This window comes from Anabrus simplex, chromosome 2 (genome assembly GCF_040414725.1).
Source record: "Anabrus simplex isolate iqAnaSimp1 chromosome 2, ASM4041472v1, whole genome shotgun sequence".
NCBI classification, from domain to species: domain Eukaryota; kingdom Metazoa; phylum Arthropoda; class Insecta; order Orthoptera; family Tettigoniidae; genus Anabrus; species Anabrus simplex.
In genome coordinates this window covers 344,345,978-344,360,769 of record NC_090266.1, presented here as the reverse complement: position 1 = coordinate 344,360,769, position 14,792 = coordinate 344,345,978, and the positions used below count along the sequence as shown (strand labels likewise).

General features: G+C 41.8%; 1 protein-coding gene across 1 annotated transcript in view; it reads left to right on the top strand.

Annotated features, from left to right (window-relative positions):
* Nep3 (Neprilysin 3) overlaps window positions 1–14,792 on the top strand; it is a 465,936-nt gene that overhangs the window by 351,697 nt on the left and 99,447 nt on the right. The window lies entirely within an intron of this gene.

Below are 14,792 nucleotides of genomic sequence, written 5' to 3'. Positions count from 1 at the left end.
TTGCCAACTCACAACTGAATGAATGAAATTTAGTAAGGAACAAACTTTTGAATACAAAATTTCTTCAAATAAAGTTCCTTCACTTCGCACCAGGGTGGATGATCATAGTTTTTTCGGCAGTGACATCTATGAGAGAATGTGTAAATTTCTTGATAAATAGTAAACAACAAGACGTCAAAATTCACACAGTGGCATCTTCAGAAGAAAAATTTAAGTTGGTCCAGTTTCAAGTTCACTGTTTATCCTGTAGAGGAGTACTTTAAGGCGGAAGATTTAAACATGCGGCGTAGAGGTGTACCACCCCGTACAATAATAATAATAATAATAATAATAATAATAATAATAATAATAATAATAATAATAATAATAATAAAAATGCTGAATAATTTTATTGTCAGAAAAAATTGGAAAATAGCTGCAAGATGGCATTCAGAACAAAGAAAAATACACTCCACAGATTTGTCTTGAAACAATATTCAGCATACTGACATTGGTATTAGGTATGTTGAACTCTAACCTGATGTTCACACACTCAAATCCAATGAATACCTACATTTTTACATTGGACATACTAGTTAAAATTTCTAAATGGGGTGTACTGTATATATAGAGTAGAAGTCCATCATAGTGAGAATTCCTAAGGGCAAAAAATTTACTCGCTATAGCGAATTTTTGTTATATCTGATTTTCTTAAGAGTCTGGTAAAAACCTCACACACATTAAAATTGGTATGCAACGGCAACCAGATTGTTCAGAACTTGCATTTTTGCATACTTTCATAGTACAATTTACTTGTTAGCTATTTTTTAAATTCCAAGACAATGTGAACGCATATGTTCAATTTAATTCTGACAAAATGGAGTAGTATCACTCCACTGGCTTCTGTGGCAAACGTTTGTTTTCTTGTTCAAACAGCGTTGCCTAACCTAACTGAAACTCATATATATCATGAAAATATATTTCAAGCGCCAGTAGAGTATTGATAACCTTTTTGTTATAAATTTACATGCGAATAGCTTTTCAGAAATTTAACTCTTATAGTGCCAGGCTGCCGATCTATCGGCCATGCGAGCTGCTGCTAAAAGTGCTGGGGGCCGATCTGTCGGCCAAGTTCTTCTTTCGCCTGTATCTTCAATTCTTGCTGTTGTGCCATGGGGTTTGTTTGTTAAACGAGGATCATGTTGTTAATTGCAATTTCATGACCTTGGCTTATATTCTGTTAAGTAGAAGATTGTGTTAGCTTGGGAAAAACTTTATTTTGCAAGTGGTAGGTTTTGCTGTGGGCAAGGAGTATACTTGTGACAACTGACACAACATTCTCAAGGAAGGCAGGCAGACAAATAAGCTGGCCACAGCTGCTTCCTTCCCAGTCCTAGCCCCCTACCTTTCCAACTTCACTGAAAACCTTCAATGTTTTAATGAAACTGAAAATAACGTGGGTTTCTTTCTTAGTCTGAAACCATCTCATAATTTACCAGAGGGAGTGTGAAAATTTCCAGGGAAATATTTTGGCAGTGCCCACCATATTATTGTAAGGCCGTGGGAGTAGCAAGCTAGCCTGGCTCCAGCCGTGATTGACATCACCAAGTTAGGGCCCTGCCGGCTCACTGCTGCAGGACTGAGCCAGGTGCACAAAGCCAGTCCCTCTGCCACTATGTGGTGGTGGTGGTGGTTATTATTTTAAGAGGAAGTAAAACTGTATAAGCATCCTCTGTTAATACTAATGAGGAGGAAAAATGGAAGGGTACTGACACTTCAAAAAATGAAGATATTGGCCAAAGAAAGACAAGAGCCATGAAGGGTGTGAAAGTCAGGGACTCCCTAGGCCTTGTGAACCTAATACTGGCAGGGTCTGAAATAAACAAGTTGAACAAGGGAGGTTGCATAATATAGATGAAAGTGAGGAGCCTGCCACAAGTAAGTGGAAGCAATGCCAGGACTTGGCTAAGGGCCTTGTGGATGCCAATCCACACTCCAAGTTAAGAGCCCTTGGGGCCCCTCTTAGTCACCTCTTAAACAGGATACTGTGGATATTATTGTACCACCCCCATCCACAGGGAGACTTCTCTACCACCATTCTGTTACTTCACTGCAGGCATGAGAAAGGACTGAAAGATAAACTCAGAGCTTTTGAATTCCAGAGAGCTCTGGAAGCTTCTCCCTTCATAAAGTATCTTGAAGGACCGGCCTCCCTATTTAAGGCAAGTCGGATGAGCTTGAGCGGTTCACTTCCACTAGTGATTGAGACAGTTCAATGCTGTCAGAGGTTCAGTCGAGTGAGAGCAACTGTGGAGCACTGGATCAGTTGGTGGACAGCAAAGACTGAGTGCTGTTGGTGATCTGTGTGTGAAATGATGGTGAGTGCAGGACAGTGTAACTGAACAGCAAGGAACAGTAACCGAAGACTGCCACGAGTGTACAGACAGCCTACCACATACAACATTGTAAGTCTCTGTTGCGCGTGTGCAAGTTGTGAACTGTGTAATTGTGATGGAGTCCAGTAGTGTAACTGTGAACTGCTCTAGGGCCTAAGTGACAGTTGTGGAAGAGTGTAGTGTGATTTGTTCTGGTATATAGGTATCAGAGTGAATAACTAGTGTGACTGAATTAACAAGAGAAAAGGGAGATTTTATAACCAATAGGTTAAATAAAACATACAACAACAGATTATACCTGAAAAAAGACACTGAAAGAAAAGAAAGAAAATCAAGTCAGGATGAAATCAGAATAAAGACAACTTAAAGATGGATAGTTTAAGCTAAAACAGGGACAATTTATGTTAGAACAGGAAGTGCGCTCTCCCAAAGCGAAGTTGAAGAGCGACATTATGCAGAACATTGATGAATGAAACATTTATTGCAGCCAGTGGCCATTGTATACACAGAATAAGTAAATGATACACTATATCCCAGTGCAGTCCAGCACTGATCATAACAGAATTTCATTAAAGATTTACCTTTGAATTGACAGTACATTATATATGCAGGGCATTAACAAACTGGTTGAAAAAGAGTTTAAAACAATTCCCCAGGTTGTGGAGTCCAGAATTTGAGATCTGAGGGAAGAAGATAATGCACTGCATGGGAGAATGATGGCCATATACACTCGTACTAAGCCCACCAGGAGCGACGATGGCTCGAGCGTCGCGAAGGTGAAACCCCCATGTTATGACGGGACCACTTCCTGGAGGATGTTCCGGACCCAGTTTGAGACGGTCTGCCCGAACAATGGTTGGACGTCGGAGGAAAGAGATGTAGACCTCATCACCGGGTTACACGAGCAAGCAACGGAAGTATTACAAATCTTCCAATTGGTGCCACTTATGATGAAATTGTGAGAGCGCCCAATAGGCGCTGTGGTGACCACCAGCTGGAAGCTGGCTATGGAGTCCAAGTAAGGAACAGGACGCAGCACACCAACAAGATGCTACAGGAATTTCACATCAAGGTGGAGCAGGTAGCCCACAAGGCTCTGGACGGCCTACCTCAGGATCACATCCAGCACGAGGCTGCCTGTACTTTCATCAGTGGGCTTTGTGATGCTGAGATCTTACAAATGCTGATGGTTAGTGAGGAGCATAACCTCAGGGGGGCTCTGACTATAGCCCTGAGAACAGAGGCAGTGAAGGGATCCATGGCACCTTTGTGAGGACACACCAGAGGCTCATCTAGTAACGGGAGAGCGACGCATGTCACTGCTGAGATGCCGAGGCCCCCATCACCTGCTGGAACTGCGGCGAGCGCGGCTATCTGCGGATGAACTGCTACATGGGGTTCGGCCCCCGATCTGAGAAATGAGTAAGGGTCAACAAACGGAGGGGCTCGTTGGCACCGCCACTTCCATCCCCTTGCCTCATATTAAACGTGGTCAACGAGCGAACCGACATTGGCTTGGAGACACGCCATGCCATGTCTCTATAGATATGGGGGCAACATTAACCATTGCCAGACCGATTTTCTAGAGGGAGCCCAACTGTCCCTATGTGCTGTGAAAAACTTCCAGAGACACCATTGCTGTCTTGAAGGAGGTGCTACTCAACCTAGAACAACGGTGTCTACAAGTCTGGGCCTTCGTTGCTGCCATCACGGATGAGGTTATGTTTGGCCTAGATATGCTATGGGTGTATGAGGCAACTATCTACATGGAACGATTTGCTGTGGCTCGGCAGACGAGTGATAATGCCCCGACACCCTGGAACACAACCCTGATTAGCAAAACTGATGCTTCCCTTTGAAGAGGTGATACACGCTAACAGCAGGTTGATGGTGACAGCATGGCTGAAGGAACGTGCACATGAAAACAGAGTGCTCGAAAAACCTGGACCAACGGCCACCGAACAAGGACATTCGCCCTGGCATTAAGCTGCATGCTGGCATGAATACTGAATTCAGCATTGCAGGACCACATGATTCATAGCAGGACTGAGCTTGGGACATGTAAGCCAGTCATGTGCATCATGCCAGTGGATGACAAAGAAGCACAGACCTCAGAGGCAGATTAAGGTTTGGACAAGCTCCAGAATATTATTCCCAATGTCCAAAAGCACCCAGAGGTTCAACAGTTAAAGGAACTAATCCACAAGTTCCAGGACATCTTCGCTGCTACAGGAGGCAACTACAGAAGGTTAGACAGGGTGTACCATAATATCAACACTGGCTACATCACCCTAATCTGGCAGCCATGCCACAGGGTATCCCTGGCAAAGAAGGCTGAAATTGACCAGATGCTGGATAACATGAAGCAGTAGGGTGTCACCCAGGAGTCGAACAGCCTGTGGTCATCACCAGTGGTCTTGAACGACGACGACAAAGGCCATTCCAATGGTTGTTGGGTCAGAAGCTGCCTTCTGTACTCTGAAGGAGTTCATGTCTACAGCACCTGTCTTTGGAAACCCCAAACCTGGGGAGAAGTGGGCACTGACACCAGTGATGTGGGAATTGGTGAGGTGCTGTCGCAGATGTAGGGCTGCCAAGAGAAAGTTATCACCTACTACAGTAAAATGCTGTCTAAAGCTGAGCAGAATCACTTTGTGATGCGTAGGCAACTATTGGCCATCATGAACACCTTGGAGCATTCCCACAAGTACCTGTATGGGCAGACATTCCATCTGCATGCTGACCACTCTGCCTTGACTTGGCTTCTGAGCTTCTGTAACCTGGAGGGGCAGATGGCTTTTAGGATATGATGCCTCCAAGTGTGATGTAGGACTTCACAGCCGAACACAGTCAAAGGAGGAGACACTGAAGCGCTCAAGGTCGTGGCCTGAGAACTGTGCATACTGCCAGAAGATGGAGAGGCAATCTGGAACCGTGGACGTCTGGGCTATGATGGTCACCGCTGCTGAAGGCTGAGATTGAGCCATCCTGAGGATGGAGCAGCTGAAGGACAGTGACATTGGACAGATTCTTCGGGACGTTGAGTTGGGACAGTGACCGGAGTGGAGGGACATCACTGAATGTAGTCCAACCTACAAGGCATATTGGGCCCAGTGGACATCTCTAGAGGTCAACGACAGGGTGCTAACCCACGTGTGGGGAGTCTACCAGAAGAGTGAACAAAACTTTAGACCATGTCCGACAGCAATACTATTGGGTGCACCTGAGGAACGACATTGAAAGGATGTGCCAAATGTGTGACACTTGCACAGTGAGCCAAGATTACAAGTAGGGATCAGACGTTGCAGTGTGTCGGAGCACCTTGTGAGAGATTACCATTGATATTGCTGGGCCATTCCCCAAATTCAGTGCTAGGAATCGCTACCTACTCCTGGCCATGGACTACTTCACCAAGTGGCCAGAGGTCTATGCTATCCCTAACCAAGAGAGTACACAGCTTTCAGGGTAGGAACTTCAAGTTGAGGATGATGCAGGATGTTCTACAATGTCTGGGAGTTCAGAAGACCCGTATGATGCCTCTCCACGCTCGGTTGGAGGGCATGGTAGAGCATTTCGTAAAGACCATTGGAGAGCACTTAGGAAGATGGTTTCAGTGCACAAGAGGGACTGGGATAAGAGGTCTCCATTCCTCCTGATTGCCTGTCAAGCATCCACTTACGAGGTGATGGGTAGGACACCTGCCAACATGGTCTTCAGGAGGGAGCTATGCCTGTCGTGCGACCTGATCTTTGGATCAGCACCAGATCAGGAACAGCCAGTGACAGACTATGCATGGGAGTTTGTTGACCAGCTAAACAACACCCACGACTATGCTAGACAACATCTGATGGTAATCAGCATCAGAATGAAAGCCCGCTATGACATGCTGGCAAACACTGCAGACTTTCAGGAAGGCAACCAGGTTTGGCTGTACTGTGCGGACGAAGGGGAAATTACCTAAGCTTCAGTCACCATGGGAGGGTCCATATACTGTCGTCACTAGGATCAATGACATCGTTTCCAGGATCTGGCAGCCTCCCCAAGGGAAGATGTTGATTTTCCATTTGGATTGCCTGGCACTGTATTGTGGAGCAGCTCGGGATAAGCAGCCTTAAGGAGGGGACAATGTGGCAGTGTCCGTTTTATTGCAAGACCTTAGGAAGAGAAATTTAGCCTGGCTGCAGCCATGAAGGCTCCTCGTGCTTGCCGCTACAGCAACCAGTCCAGACCAAGCAAAGTGTGCAATGCCAACCCCTCCGCTGCCACACCATTATCTCACTGCAGGCTTCCCTGACTGAGCAAGAAAGGACTAAAAGATTAATCCAGGGCTGGTTGCTTCTCCCTTTGTGAAGTATCTGGAAGGGCCAGCCTCCCTATTTATGGAAAGCCGGATGAGCTAAGTGGTTCAGTTCTGCCAGTGTTTGGGACAGTTCAATTCTTTCAGAAGTTCAGTTGAATGAGTGCAGCTGTGGGAGCACTGGATCAGTCAGTGGACATTGAAGACAGAGTGCTCTTGGTGCTGTGTATGTGAACTGATGGTGAGTTCAGGACAATGCAAATAAATGGCAAGGGATAATGAATGAAGACTACCATGAGTGTATGGGCAGTGTACTACATGCATCATTGTAAGACTGTGTTGCGTGCGCACAAGCTGTAAACCAAGTGATTGCGATAGAGTACAGTGAGTGTAATTGTAAACTGCTGTAGGGTGTAAGTGACAGTTGTGGAAGAGTGCATACTGTGATTTCTTCTAGTTTGTAGGTGTCTGAGTGAATAAATAGTGTGACTGAATGAGAGAGAGTGAGTGGGGGGGGGTGCTTGTGTAGTAGTGTATAAATCAATCCTCGAGTGAACGCTACCAGTTATGTGCTGATTTACCTATCTGCTTTCACGTTACAATATTACACTTCAGGAGAAGAAATGTCATTGCTAGGATTAGAATTTCAGATCTCCAAATGGAGCAGCGTGCCAATTATATTGCAGAAAGTACAATTTCTGACTAAGAAGTGAATTGCAAACATAAGTGCACATCTATTCACAAGGAATTAAAGTAAAACAAGGTAGGGCCTGACTTCCAAACTGGGCAGAGCTCTTGAATAGTCAGAGTCAAACTTTGTATACATCGTCCTGTGCTATGGTCTTTTCTATCTTGTCCTAAATATACTTTTGTCCAACCCATACTTTGCCAATAAACTTAAGCAGTTCTAGTGACAAGCAGCATTTAGGACAATTTGTTGAGAGTGAAATTCATTTTAACTCATTTTAAAAGCATTGAAGTGCACCATTTTATTAACAAAGTGCAGATAAAACTTTGTGTACTGTAGTAACTAACTCGCAGTGGCTGTGCTGTGTGGGTCATGTAGCTGTCAGCTTACATTTGGGGGATAGTGGGTTTGAACTTCACAGTCAGCAACCCCAAAGATAGCTTTCTGTGGTTTCCCATTTTCACACCAGGCTGTTCCTTAATCAAGGCCATGGTCATAGTCTTCCTACTCTTAGCCCTCTCCTATCTCGTTGCCGCCATAAAACCTATCTTTGTTGGTACGACGTAAAGCAAATTGTAAAAAAGAAAAATTAACTACCTCTTAAATATCTGATTATGTGTACCTTCTTTTCAACTGTGCTTGTACTTGGGAATTTGCAAAGTTTCAACTGATCCATTTTTTGGTGGGAAGTGTAGAGTAAAGCAAAGCTATCTCCATACAGGCCACGAGGGCCCTTAGAGGAGTGGAATTCCTGTAATCTCGGCACTAGATGGGACAGAATGGTTAGCTCTGTGCCCGGCAGCCTTTGCCCCAGGAATTAACCTGGTACTGTTAGTTGCTGGGATCTTTGGCTATGCTAGACCTACCTGCTTATGTCAGCATGTCTACACTCAGTTCGGAAAGCATCGTGTTGGAGTGTAGTCAGGCCTACGGAATGTTGCTTGTGAACGCTGAGGATGTTTTTTCTGTTCATGCAGTACCACGCTGTCATCATAGCATTGGAATTCAAGAGGACAAATTGGGGCAAATATTCATTCATAGGAAGAGGAATTAGGGATATATATAATTTATCAAGAGAAATGTTTGATTAATTTCAAAGTTCTTTGCAATAATTTATGAAATGACCGGATAAATTAGTGATAGGAAATCTGCCATCTGGCTGACCAAACTAAATGTTTGATCAATGATTGATGATTATAATGTGGTGTGCTCCTTCCCGGCTGTTTAAGTTTATATGCGGCCGAAGATCCCAGCAATTAACATTACTAGTTTTTGGAGCATGCTGAGTGAACTTCAGGGCCATCTGCTCCTCCAGAAGTGGAAATCTTGTTTCTAAATTTTTGGTGGTCAGTAGCTGTATGAAACTTCAGAGTATCTTACTGCTACGATAACCGCTCATCAGGAAGTGTACACTGACAAATGCTGGAATATTTATTTTATACCAATTTAAGCAAGTACTGTGTTACTCTATATAAAGCTAATATTTTAGATAGTGTTCTGTATCTTTAACTCTTGCATATTTTTAATAATCCACTGTTCTCATTGTTCTAGAATGAAGAACATATAAGAATTTAGAGTTGCTAATGTTGCATGAATATTGTAGGATATTAATGTATCGAGAAAATTGATGCAACTGTCCAAGGCCGTGCTCCCCCTTACTTGACAAATTTAAACAGCACATACAGATTTTTGAAAATTCAACCCATTGAATCAAAAATATTATAAAATCAAGAATCTGGAAACTAAAATAATTGAATTTAACCTATAAAAATGTAACCTATTTTACTGTGCCATCTTTAAATGTTTCTGTATGAATATAGTTAACAAATTTACTGAAAAAATACTGATTGAAAATTTTAATTTTGGTGAGAATTGTTTACTTTTTTTTTTGTAATAGATTTTGCACAAACACTCAATCATTTACACTCCAAACCAAGTTATTCTTGTCTAAAATGTTTTGCCTGGGCCTTTTAATAGCATTGTATAAATACAGAAAATGGAAAACAAAGTATGTAGTCTTAATATTATAAGCGGTGCCTGATTAAGGTGTTTGGGGACCCTGGGCTATTTAAAAATGTGGGACCCCTTCTTCGTAACCAAGCCCTCCCCCCACCAGGAAGTGCCAGGGAAGGTACCTGGGTCGTCGGGGGTGAGAGTCATTATTGCTACCTACTACCATTACACCAAAGAGATCAACAATTTATTACAGTATTCCAGAATCCCGAAAAACGAGACGATCTTCTGACTTAATGCAGGCACAGTTTTGGGTGGATCTGGACAATTGAAAATTTGCTACTTTAACATTCTCCACACGTAAGCATCAGGTGGTGTGAGATCGGGGAAATGTGATGGGTAGGGGAACTGAGCCCCGCGGGAAATTACTCGTCCTGGAAAGGTTTCTTGCAGCATAGCCATAGTCTGTCGAGCGGTGTTGGAACCACTGTCTATTCATCTGCATGTTCCTGGCACGACAAAACTTTCTTAGATCCTGAATAAATGGCCTGATCACTATGTTCCTATGGCGTTCCTGGTTAACAGGCTTTGTAGCGGTTTCTGGACTATAGTGTCTGGCCTCTCGAAAACAAGAAAGTGAGTTGTTTGGCGATTGATAAAACCATCCAAGTGAATGTGACTTTTGTCAGAGAACCACCCGTTAAAACAAGAAATATGGATCCTCGTGCACAATATTCCATCCTGACATGCCTATTGTGCTCCGTCAATCGTTGTCCAACCTGTATTCAGTACGGAAATCCACCTATGTCTTTAAATAATTTCGAAGTGACGTAGGGCTGATGTTTAATTTCAGGGCTGTTCGTCGAAGACTTCGCTCTGGAGACTGCAATACCTGATTGAGGACACGTCCATGATTTTCATTTGTGGACACAGTTACTGGCCTACCAGAACTTCCCTTGCATTGACACAATACACTACCTGTACGATGAATTTTTTAACAATAGATAGCATAGCTGTGTTGCTAGGTGCTGGCTTATTGAAGTGTTCACAATATTGTTCCTCCACTAACTTTAAACTCGGCCCACCTTGATAACCGTTTCCGTACGAGCGAAAATAATACTCCACTTTTTCCTCCATCGCGAGACCCATTGTCACTTCCAATCACAGAGCACAACGTTCTTTACACAGCTAACAATTCATCATGGCGATGTAACAACACATAGATGCTCAGGCGTGCGCATGCGCACTGTGCAAAAATGAGTACTGTATATTTTGGTGCATACCGTATTTACGACTGAATATTCCATACAATGTGACTGAAGTTTAAAATACACATTAGGATTCCCTTTCATTGTTCCTAAAACCATCTTCCTAATGCTCATGCTTTCCAATTTCATAAAGAACTAATCTCTCTTAAAACAGCAGACTTAGATTTTCTTTTGGAAAGAAAATCTAAGTCTGCATCGGCCGGCTTAAAATTCTGTGATATACATAATTTTGAGGCAACCTATAGTGACGTGTATACTTTTGTTACAACCTGTAGTAAAGGGGCTACACGTTATTGTGTGCCTGGCCTTGCTTTGGCAGTTCTAAGAGGGTGTTATACCTTTCACAAGAGTCGTTTCCTGTGTTTACAAATACTGCTAACCGGTCAGGAAGAGATTGCTCCTTGCAGTGAGTGGATTTGTGACAGGAAAATAGCATGTTGTTCACGTGATATTTTTTCAGCAGGTATTGATGACAATAAATTAATGCAGTATTTGGAACAGTGAGAAGTTAACGCAGATGATTTATCGGATAGCGATAGGGAATTTAGTTCAGAGAGTAGTGACCAAATTATACCGGACACGTCCGCGGAATCACCGCAGCTAAAGAAGAGACGTTTAATTGTGTCTAACAGCACTACTCTGAATATAGTGGTAGATGAAACTAGTGATAACGAATATAATAATGTCTCTGGAGAACATTTTGTGGAAATTTGTCCCAATGAACCCGACAACCTTCCTCAGCCTCCTGTCTCCTTCAAGGAAGTTCTTGCACCTAAACATGTCCTACAGTCTGATTCTCCGCCCATATCATACTTCAGTTTACTTTTCACTTACTCTCTGCTAAACCTTATAGTCACATATAGTCCTCTATCATTACCTAAATGCCGGTCTCTGCGGGCCAAGTGTAGCATGCCTGCCTCTCACCCAGAGGTCATGGGTTCGATTCCCGCCCAGGTCAGGAATTTTCGCCTGGTCCTGGGGGTTGGTTCGAGGTTCACTCAATCTAAGTGACCCTAAGTGATTGCAACTGAGGAGATATCTGAGGGTGAGAGGGTGACCCCGGTCTGGAAAACCAAGAATAATTACTGAGAGGATCCGTCCACTGACCATGATTCACCTCGTAAACTGCAGGTACCGAACTGAGCAGCGGTCACTTAGTAGGTCAAAGCAAATCATGGCTTTAGTGCCATATATTTCTTAATTTAGTAAATTCTGTTGTATTGTAAAATTATTTTTCTAATATATACTACAACCGAAAACGAGAATTTTTTTTTCTTCTGAAAACAAAAAACTGTAATATCAACTACTATTTTTTACTTATTTAATAATTCAGAATTATTTTAATATTGTGTTGTCCGCACGTAGAAAATTTGTTGTCAGTATTTGCCAAACATCGATACATACACGCGAATTTTATCGGTGAGTAAAATTGTCTTGTTTTTACTCGTGACATATGTTTGAATTTTTATTTTTTACATTTTTATTTTTCTCGTTCAAATTAGTTATTCTATAGAATTGTATTTAGAAATACATTATACATAATTATGTATATTCTTTTGTATCGTAAATTATTTTTCCAAAGTAGATATTGAGAGAGAAAGTGCGAAAATATTTTTCTCTTCATAAAAATAAACGTTATCAACAATTATAAATCAACAATAAAATGTCTTTGACTCTTTATATCTCTCCAAACCAGTTTCTTATTCTACGTAGTCGATATGTAGAAAATTTCATGCCAGTATTTGCTATACACTGGCAGATATCCGCGAATTTTAAAATACATGTATTTCCACAGAAAACGGCCTGGCACTTTACAGCAGTAGAGTGGAGGCGGAGCTCTGGCCTCTTCCAGCTGATGGGGAGCGGCCGACCAGATCGGCTCTTGGCTCCAAGAGGGTTAATAGTGTGAAGTTGTGGATAGGGGAAGGTGTATTACGATGATCACAAACATCCAGTCTCTGAGCTGGAAGAATTAAGCAAATGTGGTTAATATCCCCAGCCCGTCCCTGAAAAGAACGTATGAATGGGACTTAACCTTACCTAATTCATTACTTATTTTCTATTTATTCATTATTCTTACACAATCTAAGGTTAAACTGTCACATTGAGTTTAGTGCTCAATTCTTTCCTTTTTGCTTAGAGCAGAGTAAGACAGTTTCAGGTGGCATGACATGTTGGAATGAAGAGCAAGCCTGTCAGTTCATGTGACGTCAGATGAGAGCTGAGTAATGTAATGTTGCCTAGAAAAACAGTGCTGTGAGTATACAACTGGAGGAGTCAGTCAGCTGTAGCACTCTCAATGGTAATAAAGTGTGTGTTCCTCATGTTAGTCTCTCTGAGAATATGCCTAAATTCTATAAAGTCTTTGTTACTGGTTTGAGTCCAGGTTTAAACTTGTAGAAACATTTTCCACTATGTTTCAGCTCTTTGTAACCCATATTCCATATTCGTTGAATGTCAACAATTTTTCTAGCAGGTACCAGATTGAACTGTTAAACTTATAATGTGATGATTCATTGAAGAACAAATATAAACACAAGGAGGACTGGCTGTTTTTGTACAAGAATGTCCTCCAAACCAGATTTCCAAAGTTGTTTACACTAACTGCACAGATATTATGTATGGTCCGTTCGTTGTATGTGTGTGAACAATTCTTTTGTGTTATGAAACTTGTTAAAAATCTGCACACACCAACGTGGGACTCGGGAAGCGGGAGCGAAACCTACAATCCCACGGTCGCTGTGAAGTTCGTCCTTCATGGCTATCTGTTTGAGGAAGTTCGTGATGGTTTCCTCACGTTCTGTTGCTTCCAGGAGTGAATGTAGCAGGCGGTGCTGATACTTTCTTTTTAGACATTCCAAACTGGCATGATCCACAGGTTGTATCAAACTTGTTACGTTAGGGGAAAATATAAAGCATGAATTCCATCGCATACTAGTTCATGTTCATCTGGATGTGGCCCTGCGTTGCCCAGCAATAAAACTGCTTTAATAGGCAGACTTGGTCTCAGTAGAGGGGACCGACAGTACGATGACATGACGGAAATACGCAGGGAATGAAATGCTGTAGATAAATTAATTTGCGAAAGTAAATTTTTTTTTCATATATTGCTTTTTTATACTCCTTTCGTTATCATGAAATTCCTGGTTTTGTTGTAATTTCTTCCAATGTCTTGCTTTCATATACCTGTAATTGCTTGTCATTAGGTAATTTTTGCTTTCATTTAACGTCATTCCTATTGTATTGTAAGAATATATATCATTGGGATATCTCACAATTGAAATTTATTTGATGATGATGATGATGATAATAATAATAATAATAATAATAATAATAATAATAATAATAATAATAATAATAATAATAATAATAATAATGACCTACAACACACTATAATTAGACTACCCTTCTTACACCTATACTGCACACCATTTAGCCCTAATATTAATAATAATAATAATAATAATAATATAATAATAATAATAATAATAATGAAATGGCGTATGGCTTTTAGTGCCGGGAGTGTCCAAGGACATGTTCGGCTCGCCAGGTGCAGGTCTTTTGATTTCACACCCGTAGGCGACCTGCGCGTCGTGATGAGGATGAAATGATGATGAAGACGACACATACACTCAGCCCCAGTGTCAGCGAAATTAACCAATGATGGTTAAAATTCCCGACCCTGCCGGGAATCGAACCCAGGACCCCTGTGACCAAAGGCCAGCACACTAACCATTTAGCCATGGAGCCGGACATAATAATAATAATAATAATAATAATAATAATAATAATAATAATAATAATAATAATAATAATAATAATCCATAACACAACAGTGTATATATAGTTTTAGTATACATCTTGACATGTATCTGGAAGTTTACGAATGGGGAAATGTGTGCAAAAAAAAGTCACAATCAAACAGAATTGATACAACCAGGTATACGCAGTTCTCCTATTTCTTCCCATAACATATATTTCTTCCTTACATTCTTGTAATATTCATTACTCATGTCGTAAAGCATTGGATGTTTCTTAACGCACTCTGTCAACAGTTCAGTCACCGTTGCTACTGTCACAATGAATGCGGGACATGGGAAAACGCTGCATGCTGCGAACTGCAAATGGTTCGTAGCCATCCCATCATGTAGGCAGGAGAGTGACGCATCGGTGTGTATAGATCCATATCCCGCTGTACTCACAACAGTTCG